Raw genomic sequence first — 24,488 nt, 5'->3', positions numbered from 1 at the left:
AGCAGGATTATGAATGTATGAAGTATCAGGTGTTACCTCAATTTTGTTAACATGTAGTTTAACTAACACCTGGTGACTTTCTTTACTCTTGGCCTTTTAGTTTCCCTGCTGAAGACAGCTGCTCACAGCTGTGTTGGTCCATTTTACAGAGCTTTGAGGATTAATGATTTTAATGCACAATACAGTAAAGGAATTTTGTGAAATCAGTGTTCTCTCATTTGGTGACCAGGTTCTTTAATAATTAAAATAATCGCCATAGTGGTTTTCTGCCTTTCCTGATGTCCAAAAAAGCCATTCTTGACTTGACACAGGTGCCTCTGTCACTGTGCAGATGATCTGAGGGCTGAGTTTAACCACTGCCATATGGTGGGGTCGGAAGGTGCAGAACAACTTCCCTTCTCAACTGCTCTGAGAAATGTTCAGGCACATTTCAGAAGCTGCTTTACAAAATCACCTCCCTGGTTTTTCCAAGATTTTCAGATTTGCTGTAGGAGAAATGTTAAGAAGTGCAAATTATGGGAGGTGAAGAATCTCAGAGGTAGTCCATGTACAAAACCAGTGAGAAAACATGGTGACACTTACTGTTAGAGAAATCCATTGTAAAATATCTGGTCAGCAGATTTCCTGAGACTTGCATGTAGCATCACAAATGGTATTGTCAGACTGAGTAATGGTAAATGCCTTGAAATCACTAAGTTTGGGTATGAAAATAATTTGAGACAGCAGTCATGGAACACATTTTGAGCGTGGCCTCTCCCCATCAGGGCCATCTGTTGCCACCTGTAAGTTGGCCTTTTCCTTTGAGTGAAGTGTCAAGCCTGTCCAGTGAACAGAGCTGCCTGCTGAGGATGTGGCACAAATGAGGTGGCTCATGGCCTCGTCTGGCAACATTTACTCTCATGGTTTAAATTCATAGTGGAGTTTGTTGTGTGAAGATTTTTGGAATAAGTGAGCCTGAATTTGTGTTTTACTAAGCAAATATGTAATTTAAAATAGTTAGGTCTTTATAGCAAGTCATTGAGAGTGTGTTTAATGTGATTCAGAGCACCACAATTAGGAAGTTTTGTCTGTGTTGCCAGTCAGAGCTCACCCTAGTTCTGTGATGCTCCACTGCTAAGTACAGGCCAGCTCAGCCTTTGCTCAATGCTCCTGTCTGCTCTGGGGTTCAGCTTTCCAGATCCAATGGTTAGCATGATCTGTGAGGGCAGGTGCAGGCCATGATATGGGAGAGGTTATGTAAGAAGAGGCTGGTGTATCCATGGGGGTAGAAAGCACAGGTGATAGCATAACCTAGTAATGCCATGTTGCTCCTTCTCTGTCATTTAGTCCAGCACACTAAGCATGTCTGCCATTACCTAATCCAGGGTAGTGTTGTCTTATTTGTGTAAGAAGAATGTTTGAACAGGCTTAAGTAGGATTGAGGTATCATACAGATGTGGGTTGATCCTTTTTATGGCACTGTAGTCAGTTTTTTATCCAAACACATAGGTAGTCTTTTTTGTTCAAATGTAGATAGGTATAAAAATTTACACTTCTGAATTAGGAATACAAATCATTTTAAGTCTTCTTAGTAGCCTAGGGAGTGTCACAGTATCTCTAACACACTTTCCTGAAAAGATACAGCAGATATTTAACCACAACACTTCATTATGTAAGTCTATTTATATCAAAGTGTCATGTGGTTATAGGGAAAAAGAGATGTGATTTTTTTCTTTGAACAACATAAATCAAAAGACAAAATTGAGTTTTCCACATTTACTGCTTTAAATGTAGACATAATTAGGAAAATCTCTGTGAAAGTATTTTTGCTCTTATCCACCCAATCGCAAATTGGTATAACAGACGATCAGCTTGGAGGAAAAGAACCTACTAAGGATAACTTATAACCAGAGATTTGTATGGAGGCTACGTTAGGGAGCAAAATAGAGCAGGTTTAAAGCTGTGTTTGGATGACCTTCAAATCCCATCTGCAGCTTCAAGTTTCAAATGTCAGCTGCAAGTAGATCATTGCACCAGAAACACTTAGGCAATAAAAGATCAAGGATGTCCTCTCTTTGCATTTGTTTCAGAGGAGAGAGAGCTGTGTTGCCTCATTAGGAGCTGCTGTCTGTGGGTAGACTGATGTCTCTGGGAAGAATTGGGAAATATTGCACGCTGGGTGAATCCATCAAGGGTGGAAATGGCAATATCTCCACTGGATAAGACAAAAATATTGAAATTCACTATGTTAACGTAACTGCTTCAGTCTGGTGCTTGGGTTTTATGCCATGGGGTGTGAATATCTACAGTCTGAGCCATGAAGTTTTAGAGAGGAGCAGAAGAAAGCCAAAACTCACTGGGGTAAAGCTAAGTATAATCAAGCAGCTTGATGGCTTCTTGCTTCCTGAACTGCAGAATTCACCAGCAAATTCAGAAGGCAGGCTGAAGGGAGGAATCTGCCCCAATTTCTGTTTCACTTGTGCACTTTCCTCTTGTGCTGTCATTGCTTACATGAAAGAAATGGGGATAAAGGGAAAGTATAATCAAGGCACTGTTACTTTAGAGGCAAAACCTTAGGTCAGAGGTTTCTGCTGGCCAGAATGATCCTGGAGCCAAGTGAAAACAAACTGAGCCTTAGCTGCCTCCAAGAGGCATTTGGCAGAACTGAAGGGTTGCTCAGAGAAGAAGAAGCTGCTCTGAAGTGCCATAAAAGCTTCAGCTTTTAATTGTTATCACTGATGTCATTCAAGCCTGATTCCCACTGGAACTTCCTCTGTGTTAATTATGGTCCTGAGGATGATAACTTGGCAAATGCAGCTGCAGCATTGCTGTTGCATCAGTTAATTAATCATCCAGGCTGGACTGGAAAGATGTGTTCCTTTTCTCTCATTATAAACAGCTGTAGAGAAAGGTTGTGGGGACTGAAAAGTCCTTTCCAGCTGTTTCACAGTGTGAGGGCTGCTGGATCCTTAGACTAATGTGTAGGTCTTATGTGAGGCCTCGTGGTGCTTGTTCCCAAAAAGGAAACATGAAAGACATCAAACTCTGCAAAAGCAGGTCATCTCTGTCTCATCAGTACAGCTATAGGAAAAGGCCTTATGATTTAAATTAATACAGCTTCAATAACCTTTTAAAACAACTTGCACAGGTGAAGCAGAGAGATTCTGTTAGGAATAAATTGAAGACACCCAGAGTGGCTTTCTTAGGCAAATGTAGAAGGATTATTTCTGTGTTGGTTTTGGGACTAATTTGCACATTCTGGTGATGCTGTTTTCACTGTAGGTTATTAGTCTTTCCTTAGTGCCCCTTGCTGACCTGCTGCTGAAGCCATGCAGACATCTGAAATGCAGCTCAGAGGATTCTCCAGCAAAGCCACAGCTATAAGAACATGGCCTTTGGAGTGGCCTCTGTCAGTTCACCTCTGCAGTGATCTGATTGTCAGGACTCTACCCCAGCCAAAACCAGCACACTCTCTCTTTATCTGGTCCTGTTAATCATGGGGAATATTTATGGACTTTGCTGTCTGCAGTGCAGGCTGCAGCAGCTGAATGTTATTTCAGCTACACTTTGAAAGCCAGTAAGGTGACATGTATTTACATTGCTGAACTGGGTCACTCTTTCTCTTTTTGTAATTTGCTTCTGAACATGATTGGGAGCAGAAAAGACACTTTTCTAACACCATTATTTGGTTGTTTAGGCAGATAAAAGCCTCAAGCTGTTATGTGTAATGTGCCTCACAGATCCACATGGTGATGTTTTAAGGCAAAAATAACTCCTAGAAATGTCAATAGAGGTGAGAAATTATTATTTTTGAGCTTGTAAATTAAACTAACTGCACTAAAGACATGTTCTTTGTATGTGGTGACAGGAAACAGTGATAAATGTGCTGACATATTTGTAGGGATAAGGGTAACCTACAATCTTGTAATTATGTCCTTTCTCATTTGTTAATTAACTGATTGCCATGGAATTCTTGTGGAGAGGGGAGAGCTGTGTTTTATTAGTAGGGCACTGCAGAATTTGGTTTGTGTTTAGCAGTTTTTCATGACAGGCTTGTGGCTAAAATAGCTGTCTGCATTGGCTGGGTGCACACCTGAATCTGGAATGACCTTTCTGGTCTGCTCTGGGAAAAGCTCCTGCAGTACCCTGTGCTTGGAATATTCCCCAAGATGTACTTAATCAGGCTACAGATGACCTGCATTTGAAGTGAAAAATAAAAATAAAAAGTGGTCAGGCCTTCTGCCTTGTAGGGTGCTGTGGTATCTGCTAGAAGGGCCCTGGTGTCTGTTGTTGCAAATCCAGTAATATTTATAGATCTTGATTAGTTCAGACTTCCAAAAAGACATTGGAGAAAACTGGTGCTGCATTTCCTGAGCCTCTCATAATCCAGAACTATCTTCATTTGCAGCTGTATTGCTCTAGATATGTCTTTCCTTCCAAATAGTAATTTCACTTTATTAATAATAACATGATCAAAGCCAAGAGATTAAGAATAAAAAAACCCCAAATATCCAAACCATTGTCCCTTCTTTGACACTAATTTGGTCATGATTTTCTCAGTACTGCCCTTTTTGGCTTGTTTGGTTGCATCCAGTTTAGGCCCCATGCAGTGAAATTGTACTTTATGCCTGAAGGAAACCTGACTCATAAGGTGATGGGGACTTTTAAAGGGATATGTGAGAGAACACTTGCCCAGCAGGTGAAGACACTGAAGATTCACACAGTGTGAAAATGCTGCCCAGATACTTCCTTTGCAGCCAGACCACCTCAAGAGCTTGTGTCTGGCTGTGCTCCATGGTAGTGCTTTGTCTGAGCAGAGCATGGGACCACTGGCCATGGCCAAAAATGTGCTGCCAACCTTGTCTTGATTCCTACAATTGGGGTTTTTTCCACTTGCTGTAGTGTGGTAGTGAGAATTAAACACTAAATATTTTTCCCTTTGCTCCTTGTTTTAATCTTTTACTGTAGACTACTTTATGGTATGTTCTTATTCCCTGCATTAAAGTTTGAAAATGTCAGTTGCTGAGGGAGAAATAGTTTTGGTCATGAAACTTATAATTTCAGGCTTTGTTAAAGATCTGGATTTTGATTATCAGAAATATGCTCAACATGAAATGTTTGCCACGTGAATTTAAGAACTCATTATAGAACATTGTGGAAGAATAATACTTTTTTGGTAATGTCACAGGATTTCATTTTTTAGGAAGGAAAAATGTGATAAAAAGTTTCATTTATCCTGAAAGACATATTACAAGGCTGATAAATTGTCTATGGATAGCTTTTAATGTTAATTGGAGAGAAATCTTTGATGATTTAGTGTGGAGGAGATACTTATCTTTTGTGAAACTAGTGATAGATAAGGTGAATCTTGCTCGAAAAAAAAGCCTTTATATTATTAGATTTGAACTGAGAAGCCCAGCAAGGCTGGGGTGAATGATGAGCATTGTACCAAGGCACCACTTACACACTGGAGGATCAGTGCCTGCAGCCTTGCTAACCTAAATAGACAACAGAAATAGAGAAACAGTTTGTAGCCTTTATTTCTTTACTTACTTATTAATAAAGCAAGCTATATAAAGCATTTCTGCTAATTTGGGCTCCAAGAGGTTGTTGTAAAGGATGTGTACTGGCAGGCAAATTGCCAAGAGTTCATCAGAGAAGCACAAACACAGTCCATCAAATGGATTAACCATGACATGTATTATAGGTACATGTTAGATGTTGGAAAGTGAGTGACAGTCTCTGAATCAACTTAATAAAATTCACTTTGCATGGCAGAGTAGTTGGCTCTTTGTTGCAGCTAAATGGAGCTGTGCATATTTCATGGAGTGCTTTTAATCAGAGGTATGTTCTGGTGGTGTGCTGCACTAGGAGGGCTATGAGATACACCTTAATTTGTCTGTCACATTTTTAATTTTGGCTATTGCAACCTGACACACAGAGGATCCCTGTAAAACCAACATTTTAAACAAATTTCTTTGGTTTATTTCACAATGTTAAATAGAACTGCACTTTTCCTGATTGTAGATCTAATGTTCCTGCTGATATTTAGCGAAACAGCCAGAATCACTTAGACCATCAGTATCGAACAATCTATTGATCTGCCTATATTTTCCTCAAAAATTCAAAGTAGAAACTGATGTATGGAGGCCATTTGCCATTCTCAGATGGTGGCCATGAATTTAGGTCAGTTCTGAGTGTAAGTACTGTCAGATTTTGAATACGACTTCTCCGCTGGCAGAACGGGTTGAGGCAGGTACGTCTGAGCACAAACCAGCTCCCCCCGTCCTCAGGCACAGCTGCTGATGGGCCTGGGGCAAAAGCCACACTGGCATTCACAGAACCATGGGATGTGGGGCTGGGAATTGCCTCTAAGATCATCAACCCTGCACTGCCAAGCCCATCACTAAGCTACATCCTCAAGTGCTGCTTCTGCAAGGATTTTAAATCCCTCCAGAGATGGTGACTCCACCACTGCCCTGGGCAGCCTGTTCCAGTGCTTGACAACCCTTTCAGTGAGGAAATTGCTGCCAGAAGGGTCGCAGCTTTTTCTTGCTGTTCATCTTGCACATCCTTCTTTGGCAGAACCTCTTGTTCTTCCCTGCGATTCCTTGTACACCTGTAATTTTCCCATCTACTCCAAATGCACTCATGATTTCCTTTGTGGAATCATATAAAATGTTATTCATAATCTATGAGTACTGAATTTTCCTCACCTAAAATTAATTCTGCAAAAGGATACAGGGCTACAGTCTGTTTTTTTATAAACTTTTTCAAAAAGATTCTGCATTTAAATCTGAATCCTGGGTTTAGAACTGTTTGAATCTCTATTTTCTGTTAAGAATAACCACAGTTAAGATGCTTGTTCTTGCATATTCTTATGATATACCTCTTACTGAATAGATTATTAATGCGTTTTTTCTTTAGTAGTTTGTGAATTTTTATGCTTCATTGTTCTAAGATTATCAGGTTCTACTGGTTTGAGTGCATGCACTGAATGTAATATGCCTTTGTTTAGTGGGAATTTCCCATTTTATAGCTGTATCCTACTCATTTTTTTCCTGTGTTGCCTGTGTATTCAGCACTGACAATTGAGGTGAAGGGATCATGAGGATATGAGACTGTACACACTGATCTCTCAGAATGTTGTATCAAACTTTCTGAGCCCTCTTTGCTGGCTCTCTCTGGTTACTCTGAACAGTCATTTGGGGCAAGTGTTTACCTGGGTAAATGTGGAATCTGCCCACATTGCTGCAGAAAGCTTTTGCATTGAGTCTCAGTCTCCTCTGTGCCAATCTGCAAGGCTTTTGGGATTCTGGACATGTGTGAGTAGTTCACCAGATTTGAGTCTGTGTCACTAAATAGTTGCAGTCCTATGGTTGTGTTTCCACTCAGTTTAATTACCCTGCTTTCATGCTGCTCTTGTGTGTAATCAGTGCACCCCTTGGTAAGGATGGATGCCTTTTCTGGCTTATTGTAGATACTGATTTGATTGGCAGTAGCCATCTCCAAACTCCTGCTAGTTTTGCATTCCTAGCTATAAAATGGGTTTGAATGACAGAAAGGTGAAGTGACTGATGGCCACTGTCAGAAATTCATCTCTCCAGAGGAACCTGCTACCTGTGATTCAGTTTCTGAAGTCTTTTGGAGCTGTACCTACAAGTGGCCTAGCCCTGGAGCACTTGAGTTTTGGTCTTTTTTGTCTCCAGACATGATGGGATTTTAATTGTACTGTATGAGCTTCTTTGAGCACCTCTGTTCTTCCAGCTGATGATTCTGGAATTACAGGCTTTGCCTGTAAAGGAAACAAGCAAGTCAGTTCTAGCAATAGGCTGATTTTATTTAACAGTGTACTGGATACAAGAACTTCAGGCTCTACAGATTTTTGCACAGTTTTTCACAAACTCAGCTCAGTCTTGGAGTGGGGAATCCACTTTCCAGCTATTCTTCTCAGCATTGTGCTTTTCTTTGACTCTCCCAACTCATTTAATCCCTTGGTAAGGAGGGTCAGTGTCCCAGGGTAGGAGTAATTTTCTACAGCATCTGTATTTCTTCCCAGTTAAGACTGAGGTGTCAGGGGTGAGCATCTGCCCTTGGGCTGGTGCCCTCACCCTTCCCCTCTGTTATGAAATTGCTCATGTTTCCAGGGCAGAGAGTAAGGAAGCTGCAATGGAAATAAAACACTGACACTTTGCTGGACTTCCCTGTTCTTTACCCATTGAGTCAGAATTTCCTTCACTGAAATTGTTCTGAGATACCAGATAGTGTCATACTGAAGCAATAGGATGGGGAAGGTACCAAAGTACTTGTGTATAGCAGGTTTTTTTCCTTGTTATATTTCCTTTTTCCTGTTACTCTTCTTGGTATAATAAAAGCACAAGAGAAAAAAAAATCATAGTTCCAATAAATAATTTATAACAGTTGCAGGGTTTTTTGGATCTAAGTGCATCCTGTTTCTGTGCTTGTGGTGCAGAACAGTGCAAGAAGGCTGGTTAAAATCACTTATATTGCTTTTCCTGTTGTCAGTGTGAGTCGGTGGCCTGCTGAGATCCTTCTTCCTGTGCCCTCAGTTCTGTGTTAACAGGAGAGAAGCAAGCAGTATTTTTTTGGATCTCTTGGTTTGGTTAAACACTCTGGCATGGATGGTATCCCTTTGCTCTGTCGTGCAGCCATTTAACAGTAAATTGTTCTTTCATTCCTCTCAGCAGTGCAGTCTGGAAACCTCCAACTGATTTGTTCTATTTTCCTGCCAGTGCAAAATTTCAGTGGCAGTAAGGGAGCAGGTCTCTTTTTGTTTGGGGTAGGGAAATTTAAACTGCAGGGCAGTTTCATGGCAATATGTTACATAATACTGCGCAAAGTGAAAAGTAATTAATGTGGAGGTGGAAAAGATACCCTTACTACTCACAGTGCAAAGCTGGGTTGCCTTTCTGACAAAGATAGTTACCTCCTACCTCTTCATTTCCATGAGAGGCTCTTTCAGAATCCCAATGATAAGAAAAAAGTAATTGTAGAATTATCTCTAATCTGTAGCAGAATCTGGCAGTACAAACAAAAGATTGAAGCTACATTGTTGTCATCTCAGCTGCTGGATGTTTGGAAAAAGTGAGGAAATAAACAAGTGAGAAAATACCCAGTGCCCCCATCCTGAAGGCTGCAGAATTCTGCATTTTTCATCAGACCAGCCACATCCTCATCTCATGCTGCACTGGAGAAAATTTGACACAGTCTTGTGAAACTAATGGATTTTTCCAGTATGGATAAAATAACAGTGTTAGGGTTTATGAAAGTGAGGAAAACACCAGTCTGTCTTTCTGCACTTGCTATTGTGTTACTGTTATTATTGCAGTGTAAAAGATATTAAAGTCTATGAAGATGTTCCCTGCCCAAGAAATTGCAGGACTGCTTCTTGATTTTCTGTTATACACTTTCTTAAGAGGCCTGTCATAAAGATTTGGTTTGAAGTAATCTCAGGTTATATGAGGTTATATGAGGGTATAACAACAAGAACAGAGTCTGGCTAAACCTCCTAACTGATGCTGATCTGACTTAGACAATGTATAATCATAGATTAAAAATACCCTGAGCTTGGTTACATCCTAAAAATACTCTTCAAAGTTCTTAGCAGCTGTTACTAGAAATAGTTTACTATTGCCTAGGCGGTACAGTAGAAGCTGAGAATATAAAAAACTAGGATTCTTTTTTTCTCTTAAATATTCATCATGAATACTCTGTGTTTAGATTAATATCTTTCAAGTCCTTGCTTTTTAGGCTGCTTACAAGGACCAAAGTGCCAGCTGAAAGGAAATAGGGAATGTGGCTTATAAAAAATCCTGTTCATTTCTATTGATTTGTGGTACATGTTTTTCTGGAATATTTTACAGTTCCAATTCCTTTGACTCAAACCAGAGAGTTCAGGAAAGAGAGTCTAACATGATCTATGCTGGAAACCTATGGTGAAAGATTAAACCCCCTGGGATTATTGTCTTAGGCACCATTCTTCATCCTCTTTCTGTGACATATCAGTTGCTAAAATTATAAATGGTATAGATGAGATAAATAAGAAACATCTATTTTTTCCCTCTTAAAAATGTCAAGGCGCTCGGTTAAATACATGAGAAAACTGTAGAAGGGAAAATGAGAGTGCTTGGTTAGACTTTTAAATCCTTGCAACAAAGTTTTGATGAAATTGCTGAATTAATGAATGAATGAAGAAATTGAGTCTTTGACACTAATCCATCCAAATTAGTAGTTTTAGTAAAATTAGAAAACCATTGTTTCTGATGCTCACTATCTTAAGACCGTTTTAAAACTGAGGAAGGTAAGGGAAGGTTCCGTACCTCTATGTGATATTGCACTGTTTTTTTTTTTAATTTACAGGAATTTGTCCTAGCAAACAGATTTTTGATACCTGCACCATGACCAGCCTTGGGCAGGGCACCTCAGCTTCTGGGACTGTCCAAACCTGAGCTGCATTTCTTTCTGAAATAAATGCCAGTACATATTCTCCTCTTGAACAGTCTTCAAATCAACTTTCTTTGTGCAGCCCTGAAAACTATGTAACTGCATCACCAGGAATGCTGTCTTAGAAGTTTGCTTTCCTGAAGAAAAACTTTTTGTGTCCTATTAAAAAATAAAAGCATAAACGTTCGAGAATGTTAACATCAGTGCAGTATTTTTGGTCTGAAAAATTCTGTACATCCCTTGCTTTTCTTCTTAAAGTTGGAGGTTTTCCTTTTCATTGTAAGAACTTACTGTAAAATCCAGAAAGGCTATATACATGCACTCACACACACATATATATATATACATATATATACACACACACACACATATATATATATATGTATTTATATAGTATTTACATTTATAAAACAGCATTTTTCTTCTCTTATTGTTCCTTCAAGACTACATTGGTGTATGTGGTTTGGAAATATCACTTTCACAATTTTTGCCTTATAACACGTATTTTAAGATAGCTTATACTTTTCACAGGTATGCATTTTGAACACAAATCCTGTTTACCTGCAGGCATCCTATAATCTTCTCATTTGCTAACCCTCTATTCACTAAAATAAACTGTATTTTGTGAAAGTCTTGGCAAAAAACCCCTGTAGTATACACTAAAAGCAGAAGATGGCAAGCCTGTTAATCACCTCTAGAACACATTGCTCAGTCAGTGGTTTTGGGGTGTTCCATAGGAATAGCAGCATTAATTTTGTTACCATCTTCCAAGTGCATTCACCCTTAGCCTGTGGCAAAGATGGTTGTGTTTGCAGAGCACAGGCATGTGGTGGATGTGTGCACATGTGGGTGGACATGAACATCCCTGGCATGGAGCCCTGAGGGGCTGAACGTGCTGTGACTGCCCTGGACAGCCCTGCACAGGCAGCTGCCACTGCCAGGGGGATGGTCCAGAAACTCCCAGAAATGGGATGCACAGGGCACTTGCTGGAGGCCTGAAGAGTCTTGGCACTTGGTGAATTCTTCAGTCCCCTCCTGTCTCTCATTTCTGTTTGGGTGCTGTGGAGAAAGCATGTTCTGGGCTATGTGAGACCTTTAACTTGTACTGCCTGTGTTCTTTTAGTGGCATTTAAGTTTTCCATGTAGGTTTTCTAAGCTTCCAAATGTCATGAGGATGAACTGTGAGCAGAGAAGAGGAAAATGCAAAGTGTATTTCATTTACTTAGATGTTCTTCTAGAGGTTAAATCTTCATGGAATTCTCTTGTGTGAAATAATTTTGGAAACCTGCTTTGGCTACTGATCTGTACATATGATGTCTGTGTCAAATTATTGATGTTGCCAATACCAGAAGTGAAATGAACAAGCAACGATGTCAACAATATTCACTTACCTTTGATTTTCAAAGTAATTTTAATCACTACAATTTCATTTAATTAATACTAGTATTCTTTTATTACAACCTTTATTACTCTTTATCTAAGGGTCTCAAATTACAGGCATGTAAAGTGAGCATACATTTTCCTTAAATTCTTATTGACCTTTGTCTGACAGAAGGGAGAAGAGTGTTCTTTTCTGGATTATTTTTGGTGCAGAATAATTTATATATTCTTTTCAATCTTCTTCCCTAAACACTGTCCAGTGTTCTGGTTGATGTTTTTTGTTTGTTTTATTTACTTATACATAAACTGAAAGTACAGTTAGCTTGCCATACTGTTCTAGGCCAGGGTGAGCTGCCTGTAGTAGCAGTATCATCTTTGCCAAAAGATGACTTCATTGCTAGCAAAATATTTGTAAGATTTGGGACACTTTACAAATAATTAGTGAAGTTTGCAATGCTCTCTGGGATTCATTGGAGTGGAAGAGTATACATTACTGTCATTAAAATCTGCCATTTGCATCTGTTTCTTCTCATGGCAGTCTGTTTCTCACTTTGCAGAAGAGTAGAAGTTTCATGAAATCTGGGACCATGGGAGACACAGCTCATTACAAGTAGCTGTAGTTGTTCTCTAAACTATGCAGTACATTAGGTAATCAATAATATCTTATGTGTTCCTACTTTTAAAAATATCAAGATTCTCTTTTCTTAAACCATTGTGTTATATTTCTTATTCAAATGAGTGTAAGGAGCTTACCTTCTTTATTTTTGCAGCTGCATGCAAATGAATAGCATCTCCTTTACTAGTTATAAAAGGATTTGGCAAAAGGCACACTATACAGAAGCTGCATGGTTAGGTGGTAGATGAGATTGACATTAGGAAGATATTTTATCTCTTGAATGTGTTTTTTTTAATCTTGCATTGCTTATGCCCTCTTTATTTTATGCTTCTGAGTAATCATCAAAGTCATACATGAAAGAGGCCTAGATTTTTCTGGATTTTTGACAGCATGGACTCCAACCATATCCTATACAACTGAAAAACCCATTTCCTTTTTTAAAAGAGAATAATCTTCATGCAGTATGTTTTTTAAAGAAGATTTACTGCAGCAAATCTTTTTCCATTTTGGAAGTTCAAAGCCTGAGAGTTACAAAAATGATGTGTTTAATAGTTGTCTTTTTGTTTTGGCTATAAAGTGTTACTGCTATTTAAAAATCAAACAGAAAGAGTAAACATCTACTTTTTGCTATACAGTTGAGTTTTAAAGAGTGTCAGAAGAGGCCAAGGTAAAATCTTACAATTTATGTAGGAAGAACAGGCAAATTGATGGGGTCAGCTAAGGAACAGAAAACCAGGAAGATTTAGGAATATTCCACTGCTCTTGGCTGTCTGGTTAAATTGGGTAGATATTCCTTATGAGGCTTTGTGTGTGTAGTGCCTAATGTTATTTTATCTTGTCTGAAAAATTTGCCTGATGAGTGAAGATGTACAAGCTTAATGCCAGATTTATAAGACTACTTCCTGCTGTTACAATTCCCTTGCTGTTGCCCCAGAGTTCCCAGGACACCTGTAACAGGGAGGAGGATTAGATGGATGTTAGCATCACTTTTCTTCAGTTCAGTACCACTGACTTGCCATTATTGATGACTCTGATTTCTCTCTCCTTTTAAAAAATGATATCTTTTAATTAGGAGAAATGCAATTTCCTTTAATCCATTGCTACTGAAGCATGGAGCTGCTATCAAGTGTGTGGCTCTGATATATGTATAATAATGCAGCATGGGGCTGGGACAATAGGGATAACTGTGTCTATTTTCTCCAAAGATTTAGGGTATTTTTTGGGATTTAGGTTTTACTAATAAAAGCTGGTTTAAACAAATTTGGATACTCTGATAATTGTATTCTCCAGTGACAGTGCTATATGAAGTTGTAAGGGAGTAGAGTGGCATTTTACAAATGAAAATGATGGAGTACTAAAGTGTTTAGGTAAATACTCTCAAATTATTTTTCTGTCCATGTGTGAGGATTTTATCTTGAGTGTTGATTCAAGAGGAATGGAGTGATGAGGGTGGGTCTTTTTGGCTCCGTAAAAAAGGCTTTGAAAAATATTTGGCTAATTTTTTTAGGATACTTAGTAAATTCAAGTGCTATCTTTTTTGGAGTGCAAATTTTACATAGAAATTGATTTTTGAAAGGTTACACATGGACTGTCTTTAATCAGATAAAGCAAGAGATTCAGTTATTTTCCTGGTGATTGTATTTTCCATTTCTGTTACCATCCCTGTCTTGTTCCTTTACCACACTGCATTGCCTGTTTTAAGCAGTATCAGGAGCAGCCTCAAAAATGTGAGTATGGTGTTTATTTGGTGAGCTTTCTAGGCACACTTATCATCCAGTCCTGTATAAAGATTCATTTACAGAAAAAGTGGCTTAAACTAAGTACTTCTAAAGTATGGATTATATATCTGAACCTGTTGGCCTTTTTAATCTGAATAAATAATTCCCATTCAACTGAAACTGTCTCTCAAAAATGTCCTGAGATGAATCTGTACCTGTGAGCAGCGTTCCTCATCAGCTTTACCTGAACACTTGCTGAGTGCTGATAAGAGGAAAGGAGGAGCACTGTCACATGTATTTCCTTAATGCAGGTGAACCCCATCACCTCTCTTTTTCCAGTGAAGGCAATAAGTCCAAACTAGTTTGACTTTGAAACTGGCAGTAGCAGCAGTGCTTAGAAGAGCTTTTGAGATTGAGACTTCTAGCAAATTACTGATGCAACAGAGCAGAAGAAAGTAAAACTTACTGTTTTGTAGTGAGGCCCCATTATGACAAATAGCATTTTATGTTCTCCAGGCTTGCTTCTTTCCTTCCTTGTTTAGTCTTTTCAGGAGGAGAAAGTTATTGCAGAGTGCTGGTGTACCAAAGCCAGTCAGTCTGGAGGCAGCACTTGTGACAAGTGTTTGCCTGCCCAGTGACAATGTAGAAACACACACTTGTGTACAGGAATAAACAGATGTGAAAGGGTAAGGAAGAGAGAAAATTAATTCCATTGCACCATTACACAGACTATATTAGTATGAGATTTTTGTTTTTAGCTCTCATCAGGGAATTTCTGTGAGGAAGGAATGTGAGAGATTCTTGGCCTGTCAATGATATTGACATTGGATATTTGTCAATGATACATTGCAGTGCAGCAGTGTGCTCCTAATGAAGGTGCTGGTTGATACCATGTAAAGTCAAGATTTCTGACTGCATTGTAGTTCCTGAAACCATTTCAGAGATCTGAGATCAAATTTTAATGTAGTTGCTATTTGTTTTTCTCATCATATATAACTGCCAGCTGTATTTTTAGATGTATCAGTAAGTTACTTCATACAGATAACAGGGTCTGGTTACTTAATTATGGTACTTTCCACTTCTTGTCTCAGTGTTGCAATAAGTTGTATCTCATGTAATAGACATAGTCGCAAGTGTTACAGTTTGTTTATACAGTTACTGCTTTCACCAGTTTGTTTCCTGTAGTTTTGTTACTATTTTACTGGTAGAAGTCATCCCACACAAGGCTGCCTTCCTTGAGCCTGTCTTCATAAGGCTTTGGATTTGGAAACAGAACACTCAGCAAAGGGACAGGTTGCCTTTGTTCTCACATCTCTTCATCTCTGCTTTTCTTCCCTGGGATATCTTCAGTTTTTTGGTTGGTTTTTTTTTTTTTTTTTTTTTTGGTGTTTTTTGCTATATGTTTAATTTCCAGTGCACATTCATTTTAACATTTTATCATGTTGTGCCCAAGATTCCTCAAGAATTTTGACACAGGTGGGATTTGAGCTCAGACATCTTGGATGCCACCGCAGGCGTTTTGTTACCGCCTTCTTGCTCTTCCCTGCTTCACTCCTGCTGCCTTTCTGCTCAGAGCTGTGTGCTGGAAATGCTGGCACTTCCACAAAAACACCCAGTGAGCAATGCTAAAAACAAGGAGAAAGAATCATGGTAACCCACTCCCATCACACACCCTCCTTCTGCATGCATATTGCAAACCCATAGTGACTGAAATAGATGAAAACACAAGGACAAACACCTCGGTTTTTGCTGTTCCAGGTTGCACTGACAGCACAGCTCAGTCTCTGGAGTCCCAAGGTTTACACTCATCTGAATTTCAAAGTAACTGGTAGAGCCTTCAGTTAACACATAGGCTGATATTCTTTAGGAAGTCAGTGTCACACTGGCTGGATCAGTGGAGTGCTGCTCAGTTCCCCTGCTCATCATTTAGGTATATGAACGATAAATACAGATTCTTGCCACATAAAACAAAGCTACTCCTCCAATTAGGCAAAAAGGTTGTCTGACTAACTCTGCTCTTTTAATAATGCTGTAAGAGAGTAGAAGGTGACTTAAAAATCGTGATCTTAGGGAAAACGTGACATTTGAGAAAGTGGGTAATACTGCTTACAGCTTGTTGTGGAAAATATTAGGAAGATGCTTGGCAAGCAGCGTGAGTTTCTTCTCAGCTTGTTTTGCCTCCCATCTGTCTGTTTGACTTTGTTCCACTCTGCAAATGTAACTTCCTTGCATTGTCAACTTGTGAAAGGGTGTTTGAAGGAAATGGTTCATAAAAACTTCATTAAAGGTTTGGGGGGAAATGGCAAGAGCAGTAAATCTGTCAAAACAAGTTATTCCTGTCTACAAATAAGGCAGCTGGCAACCCTGGTTATAACGAAAACCCTCAGTGCTCAGTGACTGTACCAGATCCTTGAGCCTGTTTCCAGCTCTGCAGATTTGTGTAGAATGCAGGGTGGTTTGGTTCGTTGCTCTGAGCTCCTTCAGTAGTCTCTGTACATAGCCTGCACTTGAGGAGAAGCTGGGGGCTGTCGAGTGCAGCTCAGATCACAGTTGGCAGCATCCACAGCATTCCTTTGGAGCAAGGCCCACAGATGTGTCATTTGCTTCTGCTGCTTTTTCTGATGGGAAGGAATGGGACTCTGTCATTCCTGTTCCCTGTGCTACTTGTCCTGCACTGACCTCCAGCCATAACCCAACCTTTCCAGGGGTCTGGGGGTGGGAGAAAGACTGCCCCTAGCTATTCTAAGGGTTGCTTTTCTGGAGTACACAAGGCTTTTGCTGCCAAATATTTGTGGGAAATACTGCATTTTTCTGTAATGCTGTAATTGCAGATGGCACCTGGCTGTGCTGTTCCACATGTATCAGTTTAGTCACCAATACAAAACCAGCTCTCTGGTGATGTGATTTAGGGAATAGTGAAGTGGGATGTCAGAAGGATTCAAAATATGACAGATTAACCAGTTGTTCACTACTCCTGTCATTGGTCTAAGATCTTCTGGGTGAGTTAAACATGCTCAGAACTTTTGTGGATGTTACAGCCCTGGAGAAAAAGCTAAAATATGTGATTGAAATAATGCAAGTGGTCCAGGCAATCCAGTGTCTCTGTATCACATTCAGATATTACTAGGATATTTCCCCTTTATCCAAAGCAGTGAGCTTTATTGCCACCGTTACTTTGGTGTTAGAAACAAGAGTGTAACAGTCTTAAATGAGAACATGTTATGTTACAGGGGGCTTAGTGCAATGACCAGGAAGATATTGCAGAAATGTTTGTTTCTTTCCATTTGTTCCCTGGCCTTATAGTTTGACACGATCTGATGGAGAGAGATAGGAACAATTAATCCAAATTAAAGAGTGAATTCAGAGTTAAAGGGGCTCTGATTGATCTTAATTTATTATTGTAATGAGCTAACTGAAATTGATAAAGGTCACTCTTTCTTATGAATGAGAGTGTCCATGAAAGGCTTTAAAGTAGTTTCTGTAATCCATTTTAGAAGTTAATTTGAATTAATTTTCTGAAATGTCTGCAGGCAGAAAACCCATTACAGTCTGTGTGTAAAGACTGCCAGCATTCAAAAATGATTCTGCCTGTCTACATGCTCAGTGCCACAGCAGATAATTATTGTAAAGAGGGATCCACTGCAGTATCCCAGTGGGCCATGTCCCCAGTGTCCAAGTTTCTCTCTGTGAGAAACCATTGCCTCAGGCCTGCATCAGGGACTAAGGACCCATTCTAAATCTGCTACATTTTGCCTACCTCCTACTCCCAGTGCAGTAATTTACATTTGCTCTACCCTGGCTCTGATGTTTGCCACCTTCACCCACAGCTGAGAGAGCAAGTCTTTAAACACTTTTTCCAGCACTTAAGCCAGGATTATTCTGTGGTTCAGCTGCTGGGTGAGACTAATGCCAGGTTCCCCAAGGAACCAATGCACCACCTGGCCAGTGAGCTCCAGCTGTCTGGCTCTGTGCCTCCAGGGCCTCCTGTACTGCCAGATCTTGCCAGTTAGTCCCGGCGTGTAATTTTTTGTTGTTGCTGTTGTTCTTGTTAGTGACTCAACCAAGATTTTTTTTCAAAGCTGTATCTCCCTTTTAAATTCAGGAAGGCTGTAAAAAAGGAGGAAAGGATGGGTGCATGGGAACTGCTCTGAGCTATTTGTTATGTTCACTCTCTAAATTACAGCTTGAGTATCACTTTTATGTTGTGCCTATGCCACTCTGCCACGTGGAAAAATTGAGAATATCTTCTGAAAGATATTGAGAGTATCTCTGCTGGTTGAAGAATGATGTTTGAACATCTCTTCAAATTCAGGGCCCTGTCACAGGGTATTTTTAAAGGTTTGTGCTGGTCATGGGCACTAATTCAACATCATAGGAGATCTCTTTTATACTCAGAGCTGCCTGGAAAAGGCCTCTGCTTTTATGGGGTACTTCTGAAGAATATGCAGAGGTGATTTATTTTCATTTTCTGTCCTGTCTGTTGCTAAGTGCATTGACTTCCCAAGAGTCTTAGTACCTTGCTATTGAGTCAATTGTTTCCACAATAGCGCTGCCATGGACCTGAGAGACCTGAGCTCTGCTCATGGAGCATTGGTCACAACTAAAGAGCTGCTCTCTGTGTCAGAGGCACCACCAAGCCTTCAACTGCTCTGATGCCTTATGGCTTGCTCGTGAAGCCACAGGCACCCCAGGATGAAGGCTGGGCCCAGGCAGAGCTGGGTGTGGATGCTGTCCAGATGTGGATGCTGTCCAGCTGTGGATGCTGTCCAGATGTGGATGCTGTCCAGCTGTGGATGCTGTCCAGATGTGGATGTTGTCCAGGTGTGGATGCTGTCCAGGTGTGGATGCTGTCCAGCTGTAGATGCTGTCCAGGTGTGGATGCTGTTCAGGTGTGGATGCTGTCCAGATGTGGATGCTGTCCAGCTGTGGATGTTGTCCAGGTGTGGATGCTGTTCAGGTGTGGATGCTGTCCAGCTGTAGATGCTGTCCAGGTGTGGATGCTGTCCAGGAGCTGGAGCTGGGCAGGCTGTGAAGCTGTTCCTGTGCCCAGCTGTGCTGTCCCACTGCCAGCAGTGCCCTGTCCCAGCCCTGTCCCAGCCTGGCTCACACCTCCCACTCCCCAGAGTTCTCCTGGAGCATGGCAGAGCTTCTGCAGGTGAGTCTCATACTGTGCTGAGGACACACAGATCTTCCCTCACGTGTTTGAAAGGCATTTGTCCCCAGTTCTGGAACAGACACCACCATCAGGGAACACAATGCTCTTTTCTAGCCCCAGTGGAGCAACCAGGGACACAACCTGGAGGTCACTTGGACAGGCAACAATGCAAGTTTGTTTGTCAGTCTGTGTGTATTTGTCTGCAGAGACCTTACTGCTCCAGTGGGTAATGGGACTTACACAAGAAGTTTAAGTGAGAATTCAATTAAGAAAAGATTTGGAGCCATCCTCCCCTCAAGTAGATTTTTCCTTAAATAGAACTTTATTCTGAGCTGCAAATAGGAGTTTCACTGCAGGCAGCTCTGAAATATGCATTTCAGCTCCTGTATTATTTAGTTCTAGGACAGGACAGTTAATTACCTCTCCAAGGCACTGGAGCTATTTAAAATATTTCCAAGGTATTCCCATCTTGTCTCCTGTCAGCTTGCCTTACGGTAGTTTTATTCATAATGTGTATTTAAATTTATGAGAAGATGCCTTCATATTTGGGTGTGTGTGTTTGTGTTGGAAAGGAGCATGTGCTCTGCTGTGGCAGAATTGAGTGGGAAGCAGTGCCTTCTAGAGAGGCAAGATTTATCATCTGCTTTATATGCTGGAAGTTTTTTTTTTTTTAAACAACTTCAATGGGAGAGAAACAGGCTGTTTTTTCTTCTTATTTTGATGTTTCTAAAAGTAATATCATTTGCATAGAAGAGCTATGGTTTTAATTTCTGACAGTGTAAAATGCATATTGGGCTGGAGGTACTGCTGATTATTTCCAGAATTAGTTTTGGTTTTCTTGTGTGGTTATAGTTGAAGAACACTAAGAATTACTTCTGTGATGAACCAGCTCATTTATTTAGTTTGGAAGCTGCTTGTACTCTGAAATTTTCTAAATGCGACTTTTTGGAAAATGGGAGTTTCATTCTAGAATTCCAGGAAATTCTGCTTTGCAAATTAATTTATGATCATAGGGAAGAGTATGTCTATGTTTGCTGAGACAGATGACTAGAAAAGGTGAGGGGATTTAGTACAGCCAGATCAGAGGGAGATTTTAAAAGGCAGTTCTATAACTTATTCTAGTTTGTCTTGGAATAAGTTATGAGTGGCCTAGAGATGAGGAAAGTAAAAAGTCTCACATCTTTGATACAAAATGACCTCTCTTAAATGTGGAGTCTAAGACTATATATAGCATTTAAGGTTTTTTGTTTCTTTAGGTTTTTGCTTTAATTATTTCTATTGGTGGATAGCACCATAGTTTCTTATTATTTTAGTATTTTAGATTGATGAAAAAGTAATAGTAATCATAAATTTAGTCCAGACACCACCAGGATCATTTTCTTGCCAGGGTTTAAGTTTAAAAATAGCATTTGTTCTGAAGCTGAAAATAATTCTGAGCTGGAAAAATTAGTGACACTGTAATAAAGTTATCTGGAAACTGAGCTTCCAAGAATATGTGATCCATGTAAAGGTGCCTACATAAAAAGCACAGTTGCTCAGAGTGGAACAAAGGATTTATGTTTCCATTGCAGGTGTCTTTAAGGAATGTATTATTCAGCCTTTCCCATTGCTGATGGCAGACAGGTACACCAGGTGGAATTTGTTTTGAACAGCTTGCTTTGGCAGCACAGCTGACCTTGAGTGCAGCTTCTGATCCCTTTAGTGCACTTAAACAGCCTGCTAAAAGGCCAGCTATTTGTTGGGTGGGGTTTTTTTTCACTTTCGATTTGTCATGGACTGAATGTAAAATTCATGATAAAAATTAGTAGAATTGGTGTGTGGGTGTCATCGTTGTGCATAAACTGCTGACTAAATGCTCAGTTAAATGCCATCTTAATTTAATTTGCTTGCATCAATTTGTGTTCTTAAAATTGTTCCAAGGGTTCTCAGAGGCTGAAGGCTAGAATTGTTTTCTGATTCATCTGGGATGGATGACTGACTGTAACAGCCCATTCTTCAAATAGAAGAAACAGACCACATCTTAGCTGCTCCTGTTCTTTGTAGGAGAGCAGATTAATTAATAACAGGAGAACGAGGTGTTAAAAGGCCTTGCTGGTATCCCTTCTGTGAATATAATAGGAAAAAGATGGACAGAAGGAATAAGTTATTGTAGTAATATGGGGGAAAGGGAGGAATTCTCAGCTGGTGACACAAGTGTTGCTTGTTTCCATTTCTGTCTGGACTTTGGTGTGTAGCAGGGATGCAGCTTTGAGAAGTGTGCTCACTGTCCTCCCAGCCACTAAACAAATCCATTCCACATAATTATAGTCAGGCTGGGGATTGTGGGCCAAATGGATGGAGTACAAAGTTTGTGGAAAACTGGCTAGACCTTCAGGCTCAAAGTATCAGTGTCCAGCTAGCAGCCTGTGCTAAGCAGTGCTCCTCAGGGCTTGGTGCTGGAGCTGCTCTGTCCAACATCTTCATCAGTGGCCTTGTGGTGGGGCAGAATGTCCCCTCAGCAGATTCACATGTGACACCACGTTGGGAGAAACAGGGCACTGCAGGGAGAACAGGGCTGCCATTCAGAGGGAGAGTGGGCCAGCAAGGACTATGGGGTGGCAAAGCCAGTGGCATCTTGCACATTGGGTGGGTGGGGTTGCCATTCTGGGAGCAGCTGGCCAGGTGGCCCCTCTGCAGAAAAAGACTGGCAGGTCCTGAGGGGCAGGAGTGTGAGTCAGCAGCATGTCCTGGTGACACTGACAGCTTGCTGCAGAGTAGAGTAAAATTTACAAGATTTGGCAGAAGATAGCTGGCAGATAGGGGAAGTGATTGCTCCTCTATGTTCAGCACTGAGGGCTTCCTCTGGAATCGTTTCCAATTTTTTTTTCAGTTTTACTCTCACCCTCCTGTGCAAAAAAGATGCTGACAAATGAGCAACTGCAGCAGAGTGCTGTTTAGGGGATCTGGAGCTTGGGATCTACATAGAAAAGTTGGAGGCACTGGTCTGGGGAAGAGAGTGCTAAGGTCAGGTACAACTGATGTTTTCAATTGCCTGAGTTGATCCATGTTTCCTACATAAACCCCTTCCCACACTCCCCTTGGTGCATAGTGGAAGGGTGGAAACCAGCAGTCACAAAGTGCACCCAGAGAAATTCCAAATAAATAGAATGAAATCTATTTTCTCAATGCATGTGTCCAAACCCTTGATAAGACTGCAGAAAAGTTGTGCAGTCTCTGTAGGTTTTCAGACATTTATGGAAAAAGGCCCTGAGCAACCTGATCAGATTTTTGAACTAGCCCTGCTTTGGGCAGAAGCTTGAGCTAAAGAGTTCCAGAGGTCCCTTCCAGCTGGGTTTGCTCTGTGATTCTCTTTTAAGGCTCTGGGATTCTGATGGCAGTAGACTGCTGAATGTAGGGGCTCCTGCCCTTCAGCAATTTGACCTGCACAGTGGTCTGCACTCAGTAGGCACAGGCTGTATCTCTTTTAGGCTCAAATCTTATCAGCCTTACTCATATCTTAGGTGTCAGTAAGGCTATCAGTGGGCTGCCTGTAAAAGCAAGCACTAGCCATGAGCTGGGGTCTGACACCAGAGGATTTTCAGCATTCACATAAGCCATGATCTCCTCCTCCATCTCCCATTGCTCTTGCTTGTCAGGGCTCTTCCTTTCAAACTGTGTCCTCCTCGTGGTGAATCACCTGACAAATGAGTGATGGTCCATATGAATTTCAGTATTTTTGGTCTCTTGTCCCATGTGTAAGTCCTTGACAGATTTCTGCTTGCTGTAGCAGAAAATTTGGGCAGAATGGAATAAGGAGCTGCACTCAGATGTGCTCCCAGTGTGTGGTTTATAATGCATGGGGCACTGTGTAACAGGAACAGCAATGTGGAACTGCCACTTAGATATGGCAGGAAGCAGCAGACATGGTTCTCATTTTCTGTGCTTTGAAACACAGGTGATAAATAAATAAATAGAACCACTGATTCTGTGAGGTGTCCCTTGTGTGTTTTAACTAGAAGCAGTTGCCCTACTTCTAAAGAAAACATGCAGGTATAAAGCATGTGAATTAAAAGAAGAATAAATCTTCCCTTCTTCTGCCTTAACAACCTCTATCAATTTTAATCCTGCTATCAATTTTAATCTTGCATGTTTCTGGTTGTTTAACTTCTTTTACTGCTTATTTGTTAAATAACCAACTGCAGATGCTCCTGAGGTCTGTTACATTAACACTTTCAGTTTTCTCAGCTTACCCTAGCAAAATAAGAAAAAGAACCAAAACAAATAACCACCACCCCCAACATTATTTATTCAAATTCACTACTGTTTAACATCCTGGTATATCCATTGAGCCTATTAATGAGACATGTTAAATTTATGGTTGTAAAAAACTCCTTTTGTTTAGGTTTGTGTATCACCTTGCTTTAATCCCAGTGATAAGAAAGAAATTCCTTAGTGTAGAGTCACATCTCATGTGTAGAAACACCAGTGATGATAAAAATTTAATGAAAGAATTTTTATATGATCCAACATGCTGAGATAAAAATTGCCTTGCAGCAAAAAAAAAAAAAAAAAAGAGTTATAAAGCATCATTTGAATTCTTCCAATATTCTTATCTATCAACAGTGCTTAATACTTAAAACAAATGTAGGACTATAAAAACCTGTAACTGTTTGAGATATTTCCCTTCTAGCAGATTTTTGAGCCTTGGCCTTTAGATATATTTGTGATCTTACCAATTCTAAGTTATTGAAGAGACAATGTGTTTTTTTATAGGGCTACACTGGTCATTTATTCTCATTTTTAATATTCCCATCAGGTACAACTGCACTTAAACCAAACAAAAACTGTCTTGTGGATTCTAGAAATCAGTTGAAATTCAGTTTTATCTAGAAAGAGATCTTTGTGTGCTTGGGGACTAAGAAGAAGGATTTTTGCCATACAGTTGGAGTTTACTGGGGTGTGAATGACAGAGAAGAATGCTGATGCCTTGGTTGATGACAGGATGGTGCTGGGTAGGTCTCTAAACAGGGATGTGTTGCTTCAGTTCAGTCAAAGAGAAATGTACCTGTCAGGACATACATCAAAAAGTGTATGATACTTGTGAAGGGAGAAAAAAGAGCCATTTTTAATAATGGATGAAATTGTGACAAGAGAAGTTTATGAACATTCCATAAATAAATTTAATATAGGAGCTACA

The 24,488-nt window shown here is 40.2% G+C and overlaps 1 protein-coding gene across 2 annotated transcripts in view; it reads left to right on the top strand.

Annotated features, from left to right (window-relative positions):
- The window catches only part of ABLIM1 (actin binding LIM protein 1), a 186,943-nt gene that overhangs the window by 15,887 nt on the left and 146,568 nt on the right, over positions 1 to 24,488 (top strand). The window lies entirely within an intron of this gene.

This window comes from Erithacus rubecula, assembly GCF_903797595.1.
Source record: "Erithacus rubecula genome assembly, chromosome: 9".
In the NCBI taxonomy this organism is placed as follows: domain Eukaryota; kingdom Metazoa; phylum Chordata; class Aves; order Passeriformes; family Muscicapidae; genus Erithacus; species Erithacus rubecula.
Note: the sequence above shows the minus strand (reverse complement) of the source record. Positions and strands in the feature narration are given on the sequence as shown.